At 34.4% G+C, this 25413-nt stretch overlaps 1 long non-coding RNA gene and 1 pseudogene across 1 annotated transcript in view; one reads left to right on the top strand and one right to left on the bottom strand.

The window, feature by feature from the left end:
- LOC133198993 (uncharacterized) overlaps positions 1 to 6365 on the bottom strand; it is a 19399-nt gene extending 13034 nt beyond the window's left edge. Inside the window, exons 1-2 of the long non-coding RNA XR_009722704.1 lie at positions 6344 to 6365; positions 1494 to 1649 (exon numbers count right to left, since the gene is read on the bottom strand). This is a non-coding gene — a long non-coding RNA (uncharacterized LOC133198993). The remainder of the gene's footprint in view (positions 1 to 1493; positions 1650 to 6343) is intronic.
- Positions 1 to 20866, top strand: part of LOC133198154 (uncharacterized) — a 70323-nt pseudogene extending 49457 nt beyond the window's left edge.
- The last annotated feature ends 4547 nt before the right edge of the window (positions 20867 to 25413 follow it).

Below are 25413 nucleotides of genomic sequence, written 5' to 3'. Positions count from 1 at the left end.
AGACCCGCTGTGCATAATCTATTGTATTTTACCATTGATACCTCAAAGTGGATATGTGTACAGCGTTACATAATTAACAACTTTACCTTCACCTTTACAATATATTTCTTTACAGTGTAACTAAAAAATCTTTAAGGTGACCAGATTCTGAAATTATATATCAATCTTTCTACATGCAGTAAAACACGCTTATAGCTAACACACTTATAACAAGAGCACCGCTAAGCGGGGCATCCCCTCGCGCCAGGAACTTCACCGGTAAGGCAATGTCTCTACGAGAGAAAAATTCTCAAGAGGGACGTTATACAAGATACAATCACCTAGGCCTAGTAATCAAGGGTACCCAGTATTACTATAGAAAGTTTAAAATAAGTTAAAAGAAATAAAAATGTATTGCAACAATAATTAAATTTTAAGGTTGGGTCATAACAAGCATACGTGCTTGGGCAGTTTCCCTTATTCCTAGCAGAAACATATCACGTATGCTTTAAATTTCATTAATTTACCTACCTGAGTAAACCTTACAGTAGCATGCAATATGCATCAAATCTGAATATACGCACAGAAGTAATATTTTTTGGTAGTGAAAAATGACAATATACCGGTGTTGAGACGTCAGTGAAAATTATGAAGCTTCATATTTATAGCTTTCAAGAATTACGTGCGCCTCAAGATTAAATTCCACAGGCCCCTATTGTAGACATACACGTGTGGTAATTTGGTATTGAAACCGCGACGTTCATCAAATTATTTCAGTTACTCAGTGACAGAGATGCCACTTTTAATTCATACAAACTTTCTCAAGATACGCACAATAACATGACAATACGCAAATACAAAGTAGAACTTACCGAAGTGGCTCTATCAAAACGACCCGAATTTTAACCTGTTAAATTTACCGGAAGTGAGTATTGTCAACTCGTACTTAAAATTGCAGGATTTGAAGATAGAAAAAACGCAATATTTTAAGAACTATTTCACCGATTAACTTGAAAATGAATAGGGTTCGTCCTTTTACAATGCCACATAAGTATGTGAAGGCCGAGAAATGATAGTGCAAAGGTTCTCTTTAAATCTTGCCCACAAGCTGTAACGGACACACTAACACACTAACACACACACATACGCACAGTAGCGATGCTATATCCCCTCCGCAACTAGTTGCGCGAGGGGATAATGAATTGACTCTTAGAGCAAAGTGATTTTTATTCCCTGTGACTTTAAAATATATTGTAAACTTAATGGATATATTAACGAATTACACTTATAATGAAGCAAAATTTTCCATCCCTGGCACTTTGTTATAAGCATGTTTTACTGTAATTCTTACAAAATTTTGTGATAAAATATCAGGAAAGAGATGACTTTTGGTCACAAAAATCACCTGAATGGAATTGCATGCATAATTTTATTTTAAATTTCTTCAAAACTAAATATTCTAATGGTTAAATTTCATCAAACAAACAGCCCTAGGAATCAACACTTTAAATTACCTCAATTAAACACCAAATCCTCCTTCCATTCTCATAGTTGTACAACACTTCTTCATGTAAGTCCTTTCTTGTTAGCATGTATATGCAACTGTTTTCTTTTACCAAAACTTTTAATTCGATCCACTGATTGGTTTGTTTCATTTTCATTGTTGACATCTGTAGGGAAATAAAAGCTTCATAATTACAGGTATTTTAATCAAACTCAAAAGTACCTCTCTTAACAGATTATTAATCACTCTAAAATCTGAATGTTTTCCTTAACATGTAAATAAGTCATAACAAACACATTTTTAAAATATAAATATACATTTTTTTTTAATCTGTAACCTACTGTAGTAGAAAAGGAATGTATAAAGAAAATAAAAGGTTGGAATCGAACTAAGGACACCTGTTTCACTAGTCAAATGTTCTAACCACTGAACTATCAAGGCTGATTCATATAGTCTAAACTACTATTTTGTTCACTCCCTCAACAGTCTTTCAACTCAAGGACACGTAACAAGTTCACCTATCTGGAATTAATCACAAGCCCCCACCCCCATCACACCTTTGTTTGTGAATAAGTCATAACAAACACATTTTTAAAATATAAATATACATTTTTTTTTAATCTGTAACCTACTGTAGTAGAAAAGGAATGTATAAAGAAAATAAAAGGTTGGAATCGAACTAAGGACACCTGTTTCACTAGTCAAATGTTCTAACCACTGAACTATCAAGGCTGATTCATATAGTCTAAACTACTATTTTGTTCACTCCTTCAACAGTCTTTGATCTCAAAGACACGTAACAAGTTCATCTATCTGGAATTAATCACAAGCCCCCACCCCCACCCCCCCATCACACCTTTGTTTGAATTAAAGGAAGCTTTAAACACTGCTCACTGAAGAGTTCTACATTTGGTATAGGTATCTCTCAATACCTCAAAGTATGCAGGACTGCAATCATGTGTTGTGGGTTTGTGTTCAGTAAAGTGTGCAGAGTTATGCCTAGGTCACATTTAAGCTGATGGTCAGGCAAATCAAATTTTTGTCGTATCGTCAGCTTAAAAACATGATCAGCCGACAGTAGTATCGAGCGACGTGGAGCAGTCACATTAATTCCTAAGAACACTGGTAATTTTCAATATTTAGATAATTCTAAGTTGGCCAATAGTCGCCCAATCATCGTTCACTAAGCCACAGTTTGATTTTCACCATCAGCCAACATTTACAAAAACCCGATTCCAATAATGTTGACCCATCGACGACCGACTTTAAGAACTGTCTACCAATGTTCGGATGATGATTGAAGGTTGGTCGACAGACTATTGTACGACTGCTTCAATTGAAGGAATCGACCACCGATGCAGAGAAAATTATAACATGGCCCAACAGACACAAAATCGGTAGGCTGACAAAAAAAGAGGTCAAATTCGGGCAAGACAATGGCAGATGAACAGCTGACTGTTGCCTGAAGAAGGTATTTTTGCCTCAAAAACTGTCACCCGTTGGTCTTTCTTGGAAATGTGACTGGGGTTTTTGAAAACATGTAAACATTAAAACATAGACACTTCGAGGTATTGAGAGTAAATAACAGATTATGCATATCAAGACTGCATTTTGACTTGGAGGGATCATGGATTTCTGAATCAAGAGACTGAGAGTTCAAGAGATCAAACGTAAATTTGCTTAGTTATATAAGTAAAAATATCTTTGTAGTCACCTTTTCATCACCTGAAAGATTGGAATTTCCTTGTTAATTAACTACCATTTTGCTTTCTTCTTTGTTTCGTTCAAAATTCATTTAATTTTCCCTTTTTTCTCACCATTTTTGCAATGAGGTCAGTCATATTTGTTAAAGGATTTTGTGTCTAATACAAGGAGTAACATAACCACAATTCAAATCATAATAGAATTTGGCATACATATTACATTTAAGGAGGCTGGGGGGTCAACAAATTCAGGGTTAGAAACTCCTTAAAACTACAACTCGCAAATAATTGCGAGTACCAAGAAAGTGAACTCGCAATTTTATAAGACGACTCGCAATTTTCATATAAAGTTAAATTCATATAAATTAAATACATGTAACTTAAGGAAAAAGTAACTACTGTACAATACACAAAACACAACTACAGTGTGACTTTTATTTAAATGACTGATTTAAATCAAAGGCATTGTGTTCTGTCATATTATATAATTTTGCTACAATTTCAATGCAAAAAAAATCAACTCGCAAGTTTTTGCGAGTTACTTAATTTTTAACTCGCAATTTGGGAATTCTAACTCGCGTTTTGCGAGTTGTATATAGTGAATATCGAACCCTGAAATTAACCACAAATTAACCACCAGATTTAACTTAATTTCTTAGATATGGTATCTTAAGCTGTGAACTATCATTTGGCAAAGAAAAATTTCAAAAATTTTAGTTTTAAAATTTGATCATTTTCTATATCTTCATATGGAGCTCTTCTTCTAATGGAGATCAATATAGTCTAAAAATGGCCACAACCCCCCAGCCTCTTTAAATCTTCACATTTTGCTGCATGTTTATGACATCATGGTATGAAAATGAAGTCAATATGTTGATGACTTGTGTCAAAACCAGAAGTCTCTGATGAGACTGTAGCTCTGCTGGTTTGTACTTTAACAATTTTTTATAAAAAAAATAATTTTTAATTAGACAATTTCAATATTATTGTGTGTGTTAATTAATTTCACATGTTATAATGAATATTGGACCATAATCTGTCGTTGTAAGCTGGCAACAAAGAGAAAAGTATAAATTCGAAATGCAAGTCATGTACACAAAATGAAAGTAGGGTCCTGAATAAGTCCCATGCATCTCGTTATATCCGGAGTCCACTGTACTGGGTTTCTGGTCTTTGTTATGAACTAAATTTTTGTTTTGTAATACAGAGGAATATGAATAGCAAGTTTAGTTATTACAGATCCAACCATATTTTCATTAATTTTGGGGATAAATGACTATTGGGAAAATTAACACATTCAATTGGGAAGAAAGGTACCTCTTTTGAATTAGGAATGGGGCCCTTGAATGGCCCTAATTATAGACAATCGAGAGCCCTAAGGCATCCAGGTGTGGTTCCCCGACAGCTTGGCGAAACGAATTGAATAACTATCCTACTTCCCCCCCCCCCCCTTGGGATCCCTAATTCTAAATGTTATATGCAAAGCCAGCTGTTATAATACTGCTAATTTCTTTTCCAAAACTGGTTGTTTTACCATTACTTTCATCACCATGCCTCAAAGAAAAATCCAAAAAATTTCAAGAGTGAGAAAAATAAAAATTCTTTCCGATGGTCATGAACATACACCTGCCTACCAATACATAGCTATAAACATGTGGTAAGCACTTTTTATGGCGGTAATGTATTACCGAACATTTTCTAATGTAGTAGGTTATCATTACAGAAAAAGTTAAAACCTGCAGTTTTTAACACACTGAAATTGGATTCCACGTAAAAATACTATTTACAGTTTGTGTACACAATGTGGCATGATTATCTCGTGCAGAAAGACGATGGGATTAGTTAGTTACGCTTCATTGCAAATGATACCTGTGAAATTGATTTCAAATTAATGACATTGTTACATAATTTAGCTAATAAAAAAGAAATATCACCTCTTTACTTGACTACTGACGACATATTTATTATTTATTTGGCACATTATCAGGTCTGGACGATTTCCAAAAATGGAAGTCACGAACGATAACTGAAAGTTGCCATAAGTATACATCATATACACGTAAATATTTTTCTGCCCAATCAGAACACAGCATTTTTACACATCCCAAAACATATTTCAAAGGGGTTAAAGTTAAAACTGAATATGTATCCAATATTCCACCATCTGCGCTCACCCAACGGTGATACATGTACTGTTAACATACAGGGGTTTTTCTAGGTCTTTAAATCAAGAGCCTGGGCTTTTCTATTTGGAAAAAATAGCAAAATTTGGTTGTAATTAGCAGCAGGGACCTATATATTGTAAGTATATAGGTCCCTGTTAGCAGATTAGAGAAAATATCATATTTAACACTTTTTTTTCTAAATGAATTCGAGTTTTTCTTCATTTGCAAGGTATTAATTGATTTATTTTACATTCAGTTAATCAGTTTATGGAGCATGCCTTTTAAATTTTTTTTAGCATCATTCCTGTTACATGTATACATGTTACTGAGTTCGACGGACATTATTCTAACCATACTTGTTTGTTTCGATTGTCTTGTGTGCAGGGGTGTGCAATTACCATCGCCCGACGCCCGGGGCTACCAATTTTAGAGATCGGGCTATCGTAAATCTATACTGCGTTAGCCCGTCGGGCTAGTAAACACTGGTTAATCTAAAACGAAAGTATACATATATTTACGGCGACTGAATTGATGTACGAATTAACCTTGTTGTAAAATCATAATCTTTAATTCGTTTTAACCTATATGTTTTGTGTGTTGCTATCGCCAGTCGTTTCAATGACATAATAATTATAGCAGGGACCTAGTATATAGGTCCCTGATTATCATATTCGATTAAAAGGGAGAAAAAAGCGCAAACCATTATTTGTTTTATTTATTTCAACTTAAATGTTTTTTTTTAACCTTTTTGTTATACTTATACATGTATTGTTTTCGGTAGTTAATGGGCTAGTGACTGGCAACCTCGGGCTAGTAACTTTGTTACTGCCACTAGCCCGACGGGCTAGTAACTAATTTTTGTAATTGCACACCCCTGCTGTGTGAGTTCTTACGTCCACTGTTCTTGGCAACTTAGCCCATCTTCCCGTTTCTGACCACTCCATATTGACTTCGGTACAAATTATGAGAGCAATGAATTCCTAATAACTTACCATTTTTTTTGGTTCTCTCCAAATCTTTGCATTTACTTAGGCGCCATATTGAGAACATTAAGAATTTCGAACCCGATCTAAATTCAACGGATTTCTCTAAAATCCATATCTTCTAAGTAATAAAATTTTAAGCTCCTTCAAATTTTCATTAATCATATAAATCACATTTTTCCCATTATTTTGAGTACAACTGGAAGTACATGTTTCTCATTTATTCCTTGTAAATAAAATTTCACATCAAATACTTATCTTTGTTTTACTTTGTGTTGCTGGAATTCAGTTCAACCTGACTATCCCAAGAGCAGACTATAATCCCCTCTTAGGGTAGCAGTACAGTAGAATAGAGGGCCGTAGGAACAGAGAAGTGGTAATGGTGGGGAATGTTGGACACAAGCCCCCCCCCCCCCCTCCCCTGAAGAAACACTCAAAAATATCATTTTTGAAACAGAGTAGATCATAATTCATTTGTTTAAAGTAACACTGCTAGACTTTCTTTATTTTATATGTGAAAAATGACTTCAAGGATGCACCAGAACCCACCAAAATGTATATTCATTTATTAATGATTTTAATTTAAGGATTGCACAGGATTGAGTCCTGGAAAAATCTTGTGGGTGGCATATGCCCCCCCCCCCCCCCCCCAAAAGGTATAAGTAACACAGGCACTTCATTCGATAAAAAAAAAAATTAACCCATAGTATAATAATATTGCGTTATTACTATACTATGGGTTAAAAAATTTATTACTGAAACAAGTGCCTGTGATAAGGAAGTAGTAATTAAAAATACTAATAAAAGTACTTCATAACACACTAATTGGTACAGTGTGCCCCAAAGAGGCATATAAGTAAGAAAAAGTACAAGTAAACCCAATTTTATTAATACACCAATTAGCAGAGTTATCATACATGTAAGTACATGTATCATACAACAAAAATATGTATGTATACTTATCTTGAAGCTTTTTTGACATTTAAATCTTCTATTTAGAATTTTATTGATTTTTTTTTTTTTAAATTGGGTAGTTGTGGTACACTACCCCCGTTTTATATCCTTTTTCTTTTGCTAATAAATACATTTTATCATTTCATATAAAGACTTCAAAATTATCTTTGGTAGACCCAGGATTTTTTAAAGGGGGGTTCAACAGGCTAATAATGGGGTCTGAGCCAGTGAGGGCCACCTTGTGGCCCCAGTGGGTAAAGGACAAAAGCCCCTTTAAGCTCCCAGGATTTGGGTCCTTTTTAAATCAGTTTTGTGAGTTGTGTTATGTATATTTTATGTATAATAAAAGCAATATCTGACCAAAAAAAAAAAATGATTATTTCACCTTTACTAAATTTTGGCACACATGAGGGGGAAGGGGTATATAGAAACTGTTTTAAGAACAGTTTTTTACGGTAATAGAAATTTCATATTCATCCAGGATTTTAAATTTAAAATACGAATAATAGATTTACCTCCTAAAATTATGTTTCTGGGGAACATAACAAATTTTATTTTAATGCTTTATAGGCAGTGAAAAGGAATTATACACTTAAAGACCTTGAAGACTCAGATTCATATTTGAGTTGTTATTAATATAATTATGATATATGCTGATAAAACAGATTATGACATAATATTAAAAAATAATATTTATACATAAAAATTATCAAATGTAGTACCTTAGAAAATTACATGAATTAATAGCCAAATTATTGTTACTACAAAATAACATATCTTTACTTATAATATCTAAAATTATAGACAGAAACTGTTTACATCATTGAAAACTGCAGAATAGAGTAAAAACCTCTGCAATACCTTAAATTCTTGAACATGTAATTGTAGAAGTAGTCTTTGACAATATATGACATTGTAAGTCTTGTTCAAATCTTAAACCAAATTTTACTCATTGTTCAAAAACTAAAGAGTGTCATAAAAGGAAGGAAGTGGTTTGTGTTGCATTAATTTTTGTAGAATCGTTTGTTATTGTATCTCAAAACACAAATCTCAGATTCTCGTACACAAGAAACACCCCCCCCCCCCCCCCGCGCTTACTATCAGCTTCTTTAAATAATGCGTCAATCATATCCATGTTTCGAACGTCAAACCATGAGCATCCACAAACTTAATAATTAATTAAAATAAATATTTGATGATTTTTAAAAAGATGTATCATTATGAATGAAAAGAAATTAAAAATGTGTATTCAGAATTTCCTCGACGTTCGCTGTTAGTCAATATTGACGCTATGCAAGCGCGTCGTATAAAAAAGGGGGAAATAATATACAAAAGACGTATAAAACATAAAAAAAACAGCTGCAAATGATAGTAAGTAACAGATTTATACTTACGAAAAAGGATCCAAAGCACTTCGAGGCGTCTGTCATCGTCTTCTTTTCTGGTTCTCCAGGTCGACCGGAAACCAGGCAACTTATTGCCAGACAAACATGAGTCATTTGTAGACCATGAATTTTCGAAATTTTAAATACTGAACTCAAGAATGAATGAAGGGTAAGAAAATATAGGAAATGATTAAACTAAATGGGATATTAATTAAAACTATTCATATATAGCGGATTTTGATTAATATTACACATTTTCTCTGGGCGACTTAATAGATATATATATTCCTATGAAAATATATGCTGGGTTATAAATAATTTAATTATTTCTCGCTATACGAATAAAAAATGCAGAAATTATAATTGCATTGAAAAAAATAATTACGAAAGAGTCTTATTTCAGGACATCAGTCATCTTAGCACAAAGTACACTGCCTTAATGATCAGTTAAAATATTAGGGAGACCGGAAAAAGTCTGCTTAATCCATCGGGGTCCCAGACCGATATATAAATGCTTAACTGGGTTCCCTAACCAAGAAGTCCGGATTATATATATATATATATATATATATATATATATATATATACGACTCTTCTTACGAACTCCAGTGAATTTCTGCATATCCTTTGGGGTGGTGGTGGGAAAAAAGGGGGGGTCTATTTCTTCCTTTACATTTAATATCTGAATAATAATAGAATTTCACTGAATCCGCTACTGAGATAAAATGTTTCCTACTTCATGATGAGAAGGTTGTAGGCTTTGCTTTGACATAAATTACAAGAGCATTACATGCAATTATATCAACATTAATTTGAAGTATAGGAATTATCTAAAACTAGGATTCATGACTATAAAATCTACTGCAAACGGGGAGAAAGGATGTGTTTGTTAATAGTGCTATGTGCTAAAAGATCAATGTCCAATAGAATATGTATAAGAAAAACCTTGGAAATATTATTTTTTCTTGAACGCATGTCAAACTATTTTTGCCACTCTGAAATAGAATTTTGTATGTGTCCCCCCTTTTTTCTCCCACTTCTTTCTACAGAAATATTCTCTATTTCAAGAATAAAAGAGAGCATTTAACCCTTTCCTCTTATACTGTCTGTCGTAAGGCCGTACATGTACTAGTATTAGCAAGTCCTTGTTCGTGTAAAATCAATCCACTATCAAGTATTTGCAAAATATTAATGCCTGTATATATATATATATATATATATATATATATATATATATATATATATATATATATATATATATATATATATATATATATAATGTTATGAACCCATTGTGACAGTAATAGTTGTTTACTGATTTATTTATTGTTGATATTGTTGGAATATATAATGTTATATTAATAGGAATAATAGTAGTTAATGATTATTCTTGGGATTTGAAGAAGTTACAATTGTCATGTGTATTGATGTTTATTTTTGTGCGGTACTGTACTACAGTGCATGTAAACAAGGATCGAACAATTCTTGTATCCAGCAAGAAATACAACCTCAAGATGATTCAACAATTAGTTAGAGGTGCAGAGACAATTATTTATCAACTTTGTCTATCAGCAACTTGTGTTATACAGAATTACTACACGTAATTACCCAGCTGACAGCCAGCTATAATTATGTCAACACGTGCTCAACACATCGTCACCTCGGAGAGATTATCCAGCTTTAAATACCGTTTACCATGATTTATAGACATAATAAACATAATCTACACCTTTTAATTACTCACGTCTGAAGGTTAAGACATCGTTAAATACTTTGTATAAGCTGCATCAGTCGTAATCTCTAGGCAGAATTCAGCAGTGTTTTCATTCGCAGACGGCCATGTTCCTTCATGAATAATTATGAAGGGTCACGTGATAAACACTATATAAGGCCGATCCCGACCTGAAATCATCACTTCGGTCACATAGCAAAATGAGTCAGCAGCAACTTTTCCAGCCAGACCATCCGGCTCTGAAGGTGAATATTTTGCACCTTCTCCATTAGTTACATAGATTTGAACATACATTCCATTCATGATCTATTGATGTTTAGTAGGAACACCATCACCACCTTCTGTATCATATTCAGCATCCCTACTCACCTTCCCTAGAAGGTGCAACTAGAGAGAGTTCAACACCTTCCATCACCTTTTATCACCTTCAACTAGAATTATAACTGCAATTATATAGCCTGTATATTATCTACACTATATGTACCTTGGATAGGTACCATAGTTGTGTACACCTTCAGTTGATAGGTCACCTTCTACACCTTCTCTGTACCAAGTGTACCTTCTAGTTATCAACAGAGATTAACACCTTCTCAGAACTTCTACACCTTCTTATGAATAGCCAGGCATCACCCCGAGAAAACATCAACACCTTGAGACCTGAACTATATTAAAGAGCGCGTTTGACTTTGTGCTTTTTAACTTAATAAATTCATAGATATTTTTAATCATCTTGGTCATTACTTGATTTCTGACAGGTACAGGAGGGCTCACAAACTTTGAAACGTCTGCAACCTTTACTCATAAAATAGTGGGTCATTATAATACTACAGGTTTCAGCAGGTGTATGCGTTTCAATTGGCGCCCAACGTGGGGCCCTCATTTATTCTGTACTTGTGAAATTAAGTAGTTTGACAAGATGTCTACATCAAGCATAGAAGGTACATCAACTCTAGAAGGTACTATTTCAGCACCTACAATAGATTCTAGTGAAGAGGTGATATTTAATCCTAGACATCATTCATCTCAGCATCCATTGTATTTTGATAAAGAATTATACACATCCCCAAATGTATCTCAAAACATCCAAGGTGCATATGATGCAGAAGGTGATGGTCCTGCTCAGAAGGGAGGTAACTCCACCATCCTCCAAGAGTTACTATCATTAAAGCAGAGCTTAAAACTTGAAATTAGAAATGCTTGTTCAGAAACTACAGAAATCTGTTATGATATGCAGCATAGGTTAGGTAGAGATGTAGCAGATCTGCGTTCAGACTTAGAAAATCAACTGTTATGCTTGAAAAATAGACTTACACAAATTGAGAATCAACACCTGAGCAATCACAACACCAAATCATATGAAGTTAGGCAAACAAACAAAACACTGACTTCTACAAATCATAGCTGCCAAACCAACACCATAATGACCAAGTCACCACAAATTGAAACAATTGTACCAAATGTACAGAGTTCTAATCAAACATCACATCCCCATGACTCATCTCCACACAATACAAGGGGGAGAACTCTGACACAATCACCTGACACATTTGGGCAAATTGAGGGTTCATATTATATTCAACCAAGAGTTTGCAATCAAAGGGAGACAACTCCTACACTACCATCACCTGAAACAAACAGGGAAAATAGGGACATATTTCATCCCTCTCATTCTTCAATTCACAATCAAAGGGCAACAACTTATACAAAACCACAACTTTATGATGGTAGTGAAGATCTTGAAGAGTACCTTACCCAATTTGAAATAATTTCTGAAATAAATGGGTGGGACTACACAAGCAAATCTCTTCACTTAGCAGGATGCTTAAAAGGCCCTGCACGTTCCATTTTAAGTGAACTCAGTCAAATAGAACGACGAGATTACAAAAGCATAGTACGCTCTCTAAATACTAGATATGGCTCAGAGCAAAGAGCTGAGATTTTCCGTGCCAGACTTCAAACTCGTGTCAGAGGAAAGGAGGAATCCATACCAGAGCTAGCACAAGCTATCAGAAAATTAACCAGGCAAGCATACCCCAACGCTCCAGCTGATATCACAGATATATTGGCAATTGATCATTTTGTAGACGCTTTGCCTGAGATAGACATGAGACTAAGAATAAGAGAAGCTCATCCTAAAAACATTGGTGAAGCAGAGTCACAAGCAATCCGCTTGGAAACTTTCAGATTAGCAGACAAACAGAGAGGGCGCCTCGTCAGAACTCTACAGAAAGAAACAGATTTTCGTAGCAGTACTGATTCCTCCAGAATTACAAAACAGTCACCAGATGATATATGCAAAACAATAAAGGATGAATTCTCCAGTGTGAGGAGTGAACTGAAATCAGTATGTCAAGATCTTAAACAGGTTGTAAACAGTTTGAAGCCAACTCTTCCACACAGATACTATCAACAAAATAGGACAAGAGATTCTAATTTTCAAAATAGAGCTGGGGGAGGATATTACAACAATCAATCTTATCAGCCTATGAATCAGCATAGAAGAGAGCCAGAAAACTACCAGAGACAACAAAACAATGCAAATCGAACACCCCCAAGAAACAACAATCAGAATGGAACTTCAGCACAGAACAGCAGTAATCAGGGAAACGGAAAAGCGTCGGACTCAAGGGCCAGAGGTCGACCCCAGATGTAAACTGGCCCAACACCATCATCATTAATGAATCTTGGTCAAAGAATGAGGGATTATTTGTTAAAGTGAAGGTGCAAAATGAAGATATTGCCATGCTTGTTGACACAGGTGCAAATGTCACCTTGTTGAGTGAAAAATTTATCAACAGATTGGATAATTCTTTGAAACCAGATATTAGACCAGCCAACACCAGTCTAGTAACAGCAACAGGAGAAAGTACTCCATTTCATGGACAGTGCAAAGTTACTCTGTCGATTGGTTCTACGTGCTATGATCACAATGTACTGATCGCAAACATCGACAATGATGGAATTTTGGGATTAGATTTCCTGGTCAAGCACAATTGTAATGTCAACTTAGCCAAAGAAATTTTGAACATAGGATTGGAGGGTGAAGAAGTACCCTGCCATAGATTTGCAAACAATGCTTTGTCAACTTGTTGTAAAGTTGCGATTTCAGAAGATATTGAAATTCCCCCTAGAAGTGAAATGATTGTACCTGGCACCACTGTAGATGGTTATCTACCAGGACACTCCGCTTTCATTGAGGGCACACAAAAATTTATTGAACGAAAAGGACTTCTAGTAGCCAAGTCACTTATAAATGCCAGCAAAGATATAGTACCATTACGAGTTATAAACTTATTCGATCAACCCTGTAAGCTTTACAAAGGCACCATTGCTGCTACATGTGAGAATGTAGAAACTGATGATATCTTCACTTTTAACAAAGTTCAAAGTATTTCAAAGAAGGAGACAAATCCCTCGGAAACAAAATCCCAACAAGTTCCTGAGCACCTTAAAGACCTGATTGAAAGATCAAGCATTCATTTAGCCCCAGAAGAACGAGACAAACTTAAAGACCTCCTTTGCTCATATCAACAACTATTTTCAAAGAACTCTTCAGATTTGGGCCACACAACTTTGGTAAAACATGAAATCAACACCGGAGACTACAGACCAATAAAACAAAGACCAAGAAGAATACCTTTGGCAAAACTGAAAGAAGCTAATGAGGAAATCTCTAAAATGAGGTCAGAGGGCATCATAGAGCCATCCATGAGCCCTTGGTCATCAAACATTGTACTTGTGAAAAAGAAAGATGGATCTCTTAGATTCTGTGTGGACTTTCGCCAGTTAAATGACATCACCATAAAAGACTCACATCCTTTACCTAGAATTGATGACACCTTAGATGCACTGTCAGGGTCAAAATACTACAGTACACTTGACTTAAAGTCAGGTTACTGGCAAGTGGGTCTAGCAGAGGATGCCAAACAGAAGACAGCATTTTCTTACCCGGGGGGAGGACTTTATCAATTTACTGTAATGGCATTCGGGCTATGTAATGCCCCTGCCACATTCGAGAGGCTTATGGAGAGAATTCTACATGGTTTGTCATATGATATTTGCCTTGTCTACTTAGACGACATTATTGTTCATTCAAAAACATTTGATGAGCAAATTGAAAACCTAAAACTGGTGTTTGATCGATTAAGAGAAGCCAACCTAAAGTTGAGTCCAGATAAATGTCAACTCTGTCAGAATGAAGTACTCTTCTTAGGTCACAAAGTCAGTGAAAATGGTCTTTCGACAGATCCAAACAAAATCAAAGCAGTCAAAGAATGGCCAACACCAAAGTCTACAAAAGAAGTAAGGAGCTTCCTTGGATTGACATCCTACTACAGAAAATTCATATTGCATTATGCAGATAAAGCAAAGCCCTTACACAGATTAACAGAAAAATCAACAAGATTTCAATGGAACGAAGAATGTCAACAGTCATTTGAAACTTTGAAGAATGCTTTAATTACAGCCCCAATTCTGTCTTACCCCAATGAGGAAGGCACTTTTATCCTGGACACTGATGCTAGTCTAGTTGGGTTGGGTGCAGTATTATCTCAGGTCCAGGAGGGGTCAGAAAAAGTTATTTCATACTACAGTAGAACCTTTACAAAACCAGAGAGGAGTTATTGTGTCACTAGACGAGAGCTTCTTGCCATAGTTAGCTCTCTGAAATACTTTCATCACTATTTGTATGGACGTCACATTATTATTAGAACAGATCATGGAGCACTTAGATGGCTCCTCAACTTCAAGAGTCCTGAGGGACAAATGGCCAGATGGTTTGAGGTATTAGCTACATATGATTTTGAGATTCAACACCGAGCAGGCAGAAGTCACAACAATGCGGATGCTCTTAGTCGCAGACCCTGTGTTGAACCAGGATGTTCACACTGTACCAGAATAGAAAATAAAGAGTTAAAAGAAGAACAGAGAGAAACGACAACTTCTAGAAAAGTAGTAAATGCAATTACAAGATCAAAACGAAGAATTACAATACCAGAAATAACAACTGAAGAGTCCGCAACATTGAAGGAACAACAGAGAAATGATCCTATACTGAAATTCATTATAGATGCTAAAGAGAAAGGTTATAAACCTGAATGGGCAGATATTGCTGCAATGGGCAATACTTTGAAATTCTACTGGCAGAGATGGGATTCTTTAGAACTGAAAGACGATATTTTATATTACAGGTTTGAAAACACAAGAGGTTTTACCTCTTGGTTAGTCTTAATACCTGAATCAGCGAAAGAGACAATTCTTAGACAATTACATGATGGAATCACTGGGGGACATTTAGGAATTAAGAAAACTTTACTAAAAGTTAAGCAGAGATATTACTGGCATCGCTTGAAGAAAGACGTAGAGAGCTGGTGTCGCAATTGTCATTTTTGTGGAAGCAAGAAGCCACCTCCAAAGAAATGGAGGGCGCATTTACAACAATATAATGTTGGAGCACCTTTTGAATGTGTAGGCATGGATATTTTGGGTCCATTTCCTAGAACTAATACAGGAAATAAATATTTTTTAGTAATCGGTGATTACTTCACCAAGTGGTTAGAAGCCATCCCCATAAAGGATCAAGAGGCTACCACAATAGCGAAAGCTTTTGTCAATAGAATAGTGTCCATATTTGGAACACCTTTACAGCTCCATACCGATCAAGGTACGAATTTTGAGTCTACAGTTTTCAAGCAAGTGTGCACCTTGCTAGGAATTCAGAAAACTAGAACAACTCCCCTGCATCCCCAATCTGATGGAATGGTCGAGAGAGGAAATCGAACCATAAACCACATGTTGTCAGCTTTTGTTTCAGAAAATCAAAGAGACTGGGATGAACATATATACTTATTAATGTTAGCCTACAGATCATCAGTGCATGAAACGACCAAAGTTACCCCCAATGAGATGATGTTTGGTCGACAAGTCACCTTACCTATAGAATTGCTATATGGTACCCCTATAGTAGATAGCAATCTTCCAGACTATAGTGAAGAATATGCGTTTCAACTCCAGCTACGAATAGAGAAAATTCATCAATTTGCGAGAGAAAACCTCCAACTATCTTCAGAGAACATGAAGCGGCGTTACGACAAACAGTCAAATATATTACAACTAGAACCTAGTGCATTAGTATGGCTTTTCAACCCCAAAAGGTCTAAGGGCCTCTGTCCCAAACTACAATGTAAATGGGAGGGTCCCTACACCATCATACAAAAATTGAATGACGTCATTTTCAAAATCCAGAAAAACAAACACTCAAAGCCCAAGATTGTACATCATGACCGCCTCAAACCATATGTGAACAACCATCAATAGAAAGCTCAACTCATCACCATGAAGAAGACTGATTGTCATTTGAGGACAAATGATTTTTAGAAGGAGGGGGGTAATGTTATGAACCCATTGTGACAGTAATAGTTGTTTACTGATTTATTTATTGTTGATATTGTTGGAATATATAATGTTATATTAATAGGAATAATAGTAGTTAATGATTATTCTTGGGATATGAAGAAGTTACAATTGTCATGTGTATTGATGTTTATTTTTGTGCGGTACTGTACTACAGTGCATGTAAACAAGGATCGAACAATTCTTGTATCCAGCAAGAAATACAACCTCAAGATGATTCAACAATTAGTTAGAGGTGCAGAGACAATTATTTATCAACTTTGTCTATCAGCAACTTGTGTTATACAGAATTACTACACGTAATTACCCAGCTGACAGCCAGCTATAATTATGTCAACACGTGCTCAACACATCGTCACCTCGGAGAGATTATCCAGCTTTAAATACCGTTTACCATGATTTATAGACATAATAAACATAATCTACACCTTTTAATTACTCACGTCTGAAGGTTAAGACATCGTTAAATACTTTGTATAAGCTGCATCAGTCGTAATCTCTAGGCAGAATTCAGCAGTGTTTTCATTCGCAGACGGCCATGTTCCTTCATGAATAATTATGAAGGGTCACGTGATAAACACTATATAAGGCCGATCCCGACCTGAAATCATCACTTCGGTCACATAGCAAAATGAGTCAGCAGCAACTTTTCCAGCCAGACCATCCGGCTCTGAAGGTGAATATTTTGCACCTTCTCCATTAGTTACATAGATTTGAACATACATTCCATTCATGATCTATTGATGTTTAGTAGGAACACCATCACCACCTTCTGTATCATATTCAGCATCCCTACTCACCTTCCCTAGAAGGTGCAACTAGAGAGAGTTCAACACCTTCCATCACCTTTTATCACCTTCAACTAGAATTATAACTGCAATTATATAGCCTGTATATTATCTACACTCTATGTACCTTGGATAGGTACCATAGTTGTGTACACCTTCAGTTGATAGGTCACCTTCTACACCTTCTCTGTACCAAGTGTACCTTCTAGTTATCAACAGAGATTAACACCTTCTCAGAACTTCTACACCTTCTTATGAATAGCCAGGCATCACCCCGAGAAAACATCAACACCTTGAGACCTGAACTATATTAAAGAGCGCGTTTGACTTTGTGCTTTTTAACTTAATAAATTCATAGATATTTTTAATCATCTTGGTCATTACTTGATTTCTGACAGGTACAGGAGGGCTCACAAACTTTGAAACGTCTGCAACCTTTACTCATAAAATAGTGGGTCATTATAATACTACAGGTTTCAGCAGGTGTATGCGTTTCAATATATATATATATATATATATATATATATATATATATATATATATATATATATATATATATATATATATATATCTCACTTCCTATCTTGACGTATAAGAGCATTACATACACAACACTGCTCTATTTATTCACATGAAAATCATAATTTGAAAATGAAATTGAAAGTAGTGATTGTTAAGCAATACATCAATAAAACATACTAAATTTATAACATTTATAGGTAAATAGATACTGATAAGTTATGAGAAGAAAAACAGAAACAATCATTTATTTATCCCCCCCCCTTTACAAAACATCACGAATCACTGTCCTGCATAAACTTATTATAGTACGGGAATAAAACATGGCCTAGCTTTTGGCTGGTTCGTTAAGATAAATATCCGCGAGCTTGGGGTACGTGCGGATATATCTCGCATGCGTATTCATCAAAGTTGTTTAACAGTATAGATGAGAATTTATCTTGATGTTACATGTACTTTCTTTGTTTATATACATTCAAAATTATAATCAAGTATAACACAAATTTTTACCTTCATTTATTTCTTGCTGTAAATATATACATGTACATGTATTTCGAACAACAAATCGGGTAATACCTATATTTATATTTCAGCTGATAAATACATGTACTCTGTTTATTCTTTGATAGAATGTGGGGAATTCTCGTGAATTCATCTGAGTCAATAGCATAGATCTTCAATTTTTAAGCTGATTTAGAATTTTTGTTTTAGGTGGTTTTCTTTCAAATATATTTCAATTATTTCCACAAAATTTTGTATTTAGGAGTAACAGGTTTTGGATGAGTTCCGTATTTTACGAAACTCCTTTCAGTTTCTCTTTTACGTGAGCGAAAAAGATGAGATGTTCAATTTATTGTTACAAACGTTTAAGAAATATATCCTTATAACTTCCGTTGACTATTTTTCTATGATAATTTATTTAGATATAAATTTTTAAAAGCTCAAAAATTTACTATTTCCTTGATCTAAAAATACCGCAGTTGAACTCATTTTCCATTGAAAAGATTTTTTTTTTCAATTCTATCCAGTCAGAATTGACTGGTATATAAAATGAACACTTTTATCTGCTTTTCTAAATTATGGTTCTAAATTAAATGATGTTGATTAAATAAATATCTATCTCCAATTATTCAATATCAAGTCTTAAATTCGTATATTGCTACATTGTAACTGCAAACTTTAAGTCATTTCTATCGCTGTTTGACGTGACGTTAAATTACAAAAAATTACGTTCCTAATGCATTTTTCTATCAAAACACTGCATATTGCAATATCTATTTTTCAAAAAGTAAATTAGATATTGAAAAAGGAAAACGGTTATGAAAAGCGAAAATTCTACATTATCTATAATAAACATAACATTGATTTTTGAGAAGAGGTCGTTTTTGATGCTTCGTGGACTCTTTTCTATATAATTTCATGACTTGTATGTTGCTATAGCATTTCATACTAAAGTATAATCCAAATCTTATTTCATCTGGAAGTTATTAAAATTTCGAATTTCTGGATGCGTTGGATTGACACATCCTTGCGCTTTCACATATTTTAATTTTATTCTTAATACTAAAGAAAAGTGGCAATTTTGTTGTGTATTAATGAAAAATATTGAAACTATAACCCAGAAAAATTCAGAGTAGAAATGTTCGAAAGCAAAACCCACTCACAGTATTGTAAGTCCGTGCTCAGTGGTGTGTGCAGAGTTTAACAATTGAACACACCCGGTGAATCGTAAACATTAACAGTAACAGAGCTCGTGCCCTGTTTACAAAAACAGTTTACGTTTCACGGGTGTGTTCAATTTGTTAAACTCTGTACACATTACAGAGCACGGACTGACAATACTGGTGAGCTGGTTTTGCTTTCGAACATTTTTACTCGGAATTTTCTGGATTATAGATGTAATATTTTTCATTAATAAATAACAAAATCGCTTCTTTTCTTAAATATTAAGGATAAAGTTAAAATTTGTTTAAGTGCAAAGATGTGTTAATCAAACGCGTCCCGGAATTCGTAGTTCCAATAATTTCCAGATAAAATAAGTTTTTAATTATATTTTCGTGTAAAATGCCATACCAATATATAAGTCGTGATATTATACAGAAAATTTGAGAAAATATTAAGTTCAAATCTGTGTCTAAGCACCTTTAAATTTATTACATAAATGATATGTACTGCATAATTATGAAGAAGGCAAAATGATAAAGTGTGGTGTTCAACCACTGCTGGCAATGCAAAGTTGTGAAGGATATTTCATATCTTCATTTATTGAATACATTTATGTTTAAAGGACTCTAAAATATACCACTTATTAGTTGCTAACGGAGTCATATATAGTGAAAATATGATTTAGTGTTTGAATAAAAGGTTGTTTTTTTCCTCAATTCTTTGACCAATTGAGATAAACACATTTCTGATTTTGTCTTTCCAGGACACCTGTCATGTTGTCTTCACTGGGGGGTTTGAATTTAGTACCAAGCAGACGTTGGTCCGTGTACAGAAAGCCCAAGAATTAGATCAAACTGATCCTTTCCTTGATTGTCTATTGCATGAACTTACTTTGAACTATGACTATGTTCCATCTGTGCTATTGGAATGTCCATGCTCATTAATCCATGACTGTTACAAAGGAAATTGTAGAATGGCCTATATAATCACATCAGCTCGGGTTGAGAAACAAAATTTGTCAAAGCGTAAATTATCTATTACATACTGGATATACTTATTTAACAAATTTCACTTGTAAATGTTCTACATAGGTAGATCAACTGTAGACTTTTCTTTTAGGTTTGAAGATAATGATAAAGAAAATTGTTGACAATTATAGATCTCTTGGAGTAATTTTTTGTAAAAATGGATTATTTAACCTTGGGAAAAGGCAAAAAAAAAAAAAAAGCCATGTATACATGTAGTGTTCTAGTCAAATATACAAACATTTAATATGTGTCGATTGTAAATTAGATGCGTTTGACAAAATTGTCAATTCTACTTTATGATTATGAAGTATGGGGTTTTAGTTAGGCCATGAATACCAAATTTTGTGGAGAACTTGGATGACATTCTTTAATAATAAAAGCAAAAACTGGATTATGGTAATTTCCATTTAATACACTAATTATAGGAAAGAAACAAATTTCAAGCTAATGACCAAGTAACGCATTAAGCCAGATTTATTATTTAATGTATGTTAAACATACGTTTGGATTTTCATATGTTGAACATATGTTAAACATGTGTTGAACATACGAAAACCCGAACATATGTTAAACGTATGTTTTGGATCAACATTATGTTTAACATATGTTTAAAACATATTTTAACATATGTGTTAAACAAATGTTAAACATACGTTTGGATTACCATATGTTCAACATATGAAAATCCAAACGTATGTTTAACATACGTTGCAATTTTACCTAATGCCTTTTTCGCGTTATTACGCCTTTTTTCGCGTTTTTACGCCTTTTGAAAAGGAGTTATACCGCCTTTATTCGCGTTATTACGCCTTTTTGAAAGACGTTATAACGCCTTTTAATTTTTTTCTCTCCATAGTTTGATACTAATAGGTTTTCGTATTGAAGGAATCTAACTTGCGAAGAACAATATAAAACACTCACGGCCAGCACCTACCGGTAGACCATTGGACAGACTTATCGATTTATGAAAGTATCTTTTAGTGATCGAGTTTTCACTTGATAATATATATATATATAAGCTTCTCTGAAATAAAAATCGTAAACAAAGATTTTTATTTCAAAATGTTTTTAATGTTATTTTTTAATGAAGAAGAACTGCTCTCTTCGACGATAAAAAAAAAAACTAAGATTTTAGTCGAACTTACAATCTATAAAGACTAGTTAAAATTATGAAAATATCTCCGCTGAACCAACGGTAAATATTTATAAATGTCTCTTGCACCTGTGCTCAGTGGAGGATTTCAAGGGGATGTTAGGGAGGATGCCCCCCCCCCCTACTTCACACAAGCATACACAGACACACACTGAAATAATAAATCTTAATTTTGCCTGTATAAGGACTCTATCAATAAAGTGTGAACAAAAGCATGCATGGCTTTTGATGTTTTAATAGAGAAACTTACGAATTTCACCGAATTTACGGGAGCATTTTTCCTGATGGAAGTAGGTATCTAGATTTTTTTTTTTTTTTTTTTGCGTAGACCCTGGGCTTACATCAGGCTACGCATGCGCGAGAGTTCGCCTCTAAGATAACTTGCCCTTGGAACAATGCACCCTCTTCGAATTAGAATATGTCAATCATTGGCAAACCTCGCTCTAAAATCTGCACATCGTACTTATGTATTCTTTAGCGTAACCAAGATCTGAATTTCTCTTTAATACAAATATTCTTATAAACAAACTAAATTCTATGGTACAAGCATTTTAAATAAGTAGGAAGAACTTATATAGATAGCTCAACAGCTTAAACATGTTGAATTAAAAACTTAATCCATTTACTAGGTTTTAAAAGAAGGCAGCACCTCTTCTGATACATGTGTCCGTGTGCTTCCTCCACATGTGACTGACCACCCATACCAGCTTTCAACGGTTAACTGAGGAGCACAAGGTTGATTTGTTTTTTTTTTTCCCCAGTTTTTTTTTTTTTTTTTTTTTTTTTTTGTGTGTGTAACAACATTATGATCATCATATTGTGAAAATTCTTTCACTTAAAACTAAATTGATTTAACTTCAATAGAATTTGAAACTGCAAGTGAAAGAATTAACAAGGCAGATCCAGGCGATGTCTACGAAAAGAGCTTTTACTTTGGAGGATATAATAGGAGATGAAAGAAAGGTACGTTTCGCACTAAATAACACTCAATGTTTAGAAACAACTGCAAGTACTTTTATTTGTCATTGTCCCAGGGAATTCTACTTTCAAATCCAACAGAGTAATTATATATCCTGTAAAATGCAGTTGATTATAGTTCTCAGTTTTCAAGCCCATGATACAAGTACATTCACAATGTGACTTTCAAAGAACACATAAAACCAAAACCAATTCAATTCCTTATGCATTTATATACTTGCTACAAATTTTCTTTGGAACAAGATGCTTTGTGGTTTATCATTTCATTTTCAGTGTTTAAAAATGAAAATGGATGAACTGCTGGACAGATCTATAAATATACAGACTGCTGGACAGTCCCATAGATATACAGTCTGCTGGACAGTTCGAAAGATATACTTCATCTACCAAGGATGCGGACTGTGGGCAGCTAGAAATCAAATAATGATTCAAATAATATAGTAAATAAGAAAAAAATCATGTTATACTGCTGGACAGTATTCTATTCATAGAGTTGAATTTTTATTATTTTTTTTTCTTTTCACATACATGTTTGCTATACTGTAAAAGTATTACCTGAGTGAGTTTTTTTTTTTTTGCAACATTTCACAATTACTCCCCATTGTATAATGGTCAAGAGCAAATGCAGTGTTAAGAATATCATTATTTATTGATGCTAATGTATGCAAGTCTAAGACCAGACATGTTTCAAGTTATTGATGAAATGGTGTGCAGATTCACCATCAAGTACATTGATGGATGGAAACCTTCATTTATTTCACAAAGTGATCAACTGCATATGGCCCTCATGAAGTTTATCATGAACATGCCACTCTTAGATCTTGCCGAGAGGTTCCACACAAGTGCATCCTCAGTGAACAATATTGTAACTTCACAAATCTGTGCAATGCATGAAGTTTTGTATGAGGGGTTAATAGAAAATAACATTCCGACTTTGCAAAAATGCAAAGGCTCAATGCCAACAAGTTTTGCCGATTTCAGTGCATGTCGCATTGTGCTTGATGCCACTGAAATTACACAGGATGTTCCTGGTAATGACACGAGGCTACAAGCTAGTACCTACAGTGGGTATAAAAATCCCCACACAGTTAAAAGTGTCACTGGTGTTGCCCAAAATGGTGCACTAGTTTTTGCAAGTAAATTGTTTTAGTTTGTCGAGGTGTGCACTCTTTGGATGTTTAATCCAACTCTGGCGTACATCAGTTTTGCTTAGATTTTTGTACCTGTTTAGTATCAAGGTGTTCCATAAATTTACTAAAGTATATTATATCATAAATACCATAGTGTAGCCCAGGGGCTGACAAATAGATCTTAAACTATTAATTTCAAAATATAGGAAGAAAAATCACAAAAAAGCCCCTTTGTCCAGTTATAAGACTAAGACTTATTAATTTTTTTTTCATCAAAAAGTCACTTGCCCTCTGGTAACTGACTTAATCCCTAAAATTCTCAGGTATTGGGCAGTGGGATTTGTCAGCCCCTAAGTAGCATATATACTGGTATATATATTTTGTAAATTCACTTAAAAAAATACTGATGCAACATAGTAGTAACACGCCCACACCTTTTAACTAGCCCCTTCACGGTAACTGCGGTACTACTCTTTTGCAGGGCAAAATAATAATGTTTGGCGAAGTTTTTGTTGGCAGATAATCAAATGACGTATATTTAACAATTACTTTTACGTCATATTTCACGAAATCATATCATTTTGCCCTGCAAAAGAGCAATACCCCAGTTACAGTGAAAAAGTCTATTAATCACGGGGACTGATACACTTACCAGTATGTTTTTATAGGTCACTAACTGAATAGGTGTGCATGTTTTGATTAACTCTAAATTTGGTACCACCTATTAAAAACAGAACAGACCAAGTGAAATAACATAATAAATTGCATATAAATTACCCATAGAGAAGAATGTTGGCTTTATGGTGACATTTGTCCATCCCATTTACACATTCACATGTGCTCTGTTCTACGGTGTAGTTGGAACCAAGAGTTATCTAATGAAATAAAAAGAAATAACCACATAGAATTTTACTTGTATCACTATCAATTCCGAAAGTAAAAAAGCGTGTTTACATATAAACGTAAAAATTGTCGTGAAAAAAGTATAGTTATAGATACTTAAGATATGGTCGCTTTCAGTTTCAATCTAGGAAATTCGGAAAGAGTTTGTTCTGGATTTATTAGGTAGGCACGATAAAACATATTTACTTCAAACCGTGTTGTATATTAAACAATTAATTACCCCTTATGATGTTAATATGGTGAACCAAGGACCAGAGACCTGGCCCACGAGGTGACCTGAGCTGACCGAGGCCGCGTAGCTCAGGTCAGGTCAGCGAGTGGGCCAGGTCGAGGGTCCTTATTTCACCATGTTGAACTCATAAGGGGTAATCAATTGTTTTATTCTATCGATATAAGCTAATGCAATTTTTGTAGGCTTACTTACTAAAATAAT

Source organism: Saccostrea echinata, unplaced genomic scaffold (genome assembly GCF_033153115.1).
Source record: "Saccostrea echinata isolate AGI-Se365-2 ecotype Australia unplaced genomic scaffold, CSIRO_AGI_Sech_v1 ptg000033l, whole genome shotgun sequence".
Classification (NCBI taxonomy): Eukaryota; Metazoa; Mollusca; class Bivalvia; order Ostreida; family Ostreidae; genus Saccostrea; species Saccostrea echinata.
This window is presented reverse-complemented; position numbering and strand designations above follow the sequence as displayed.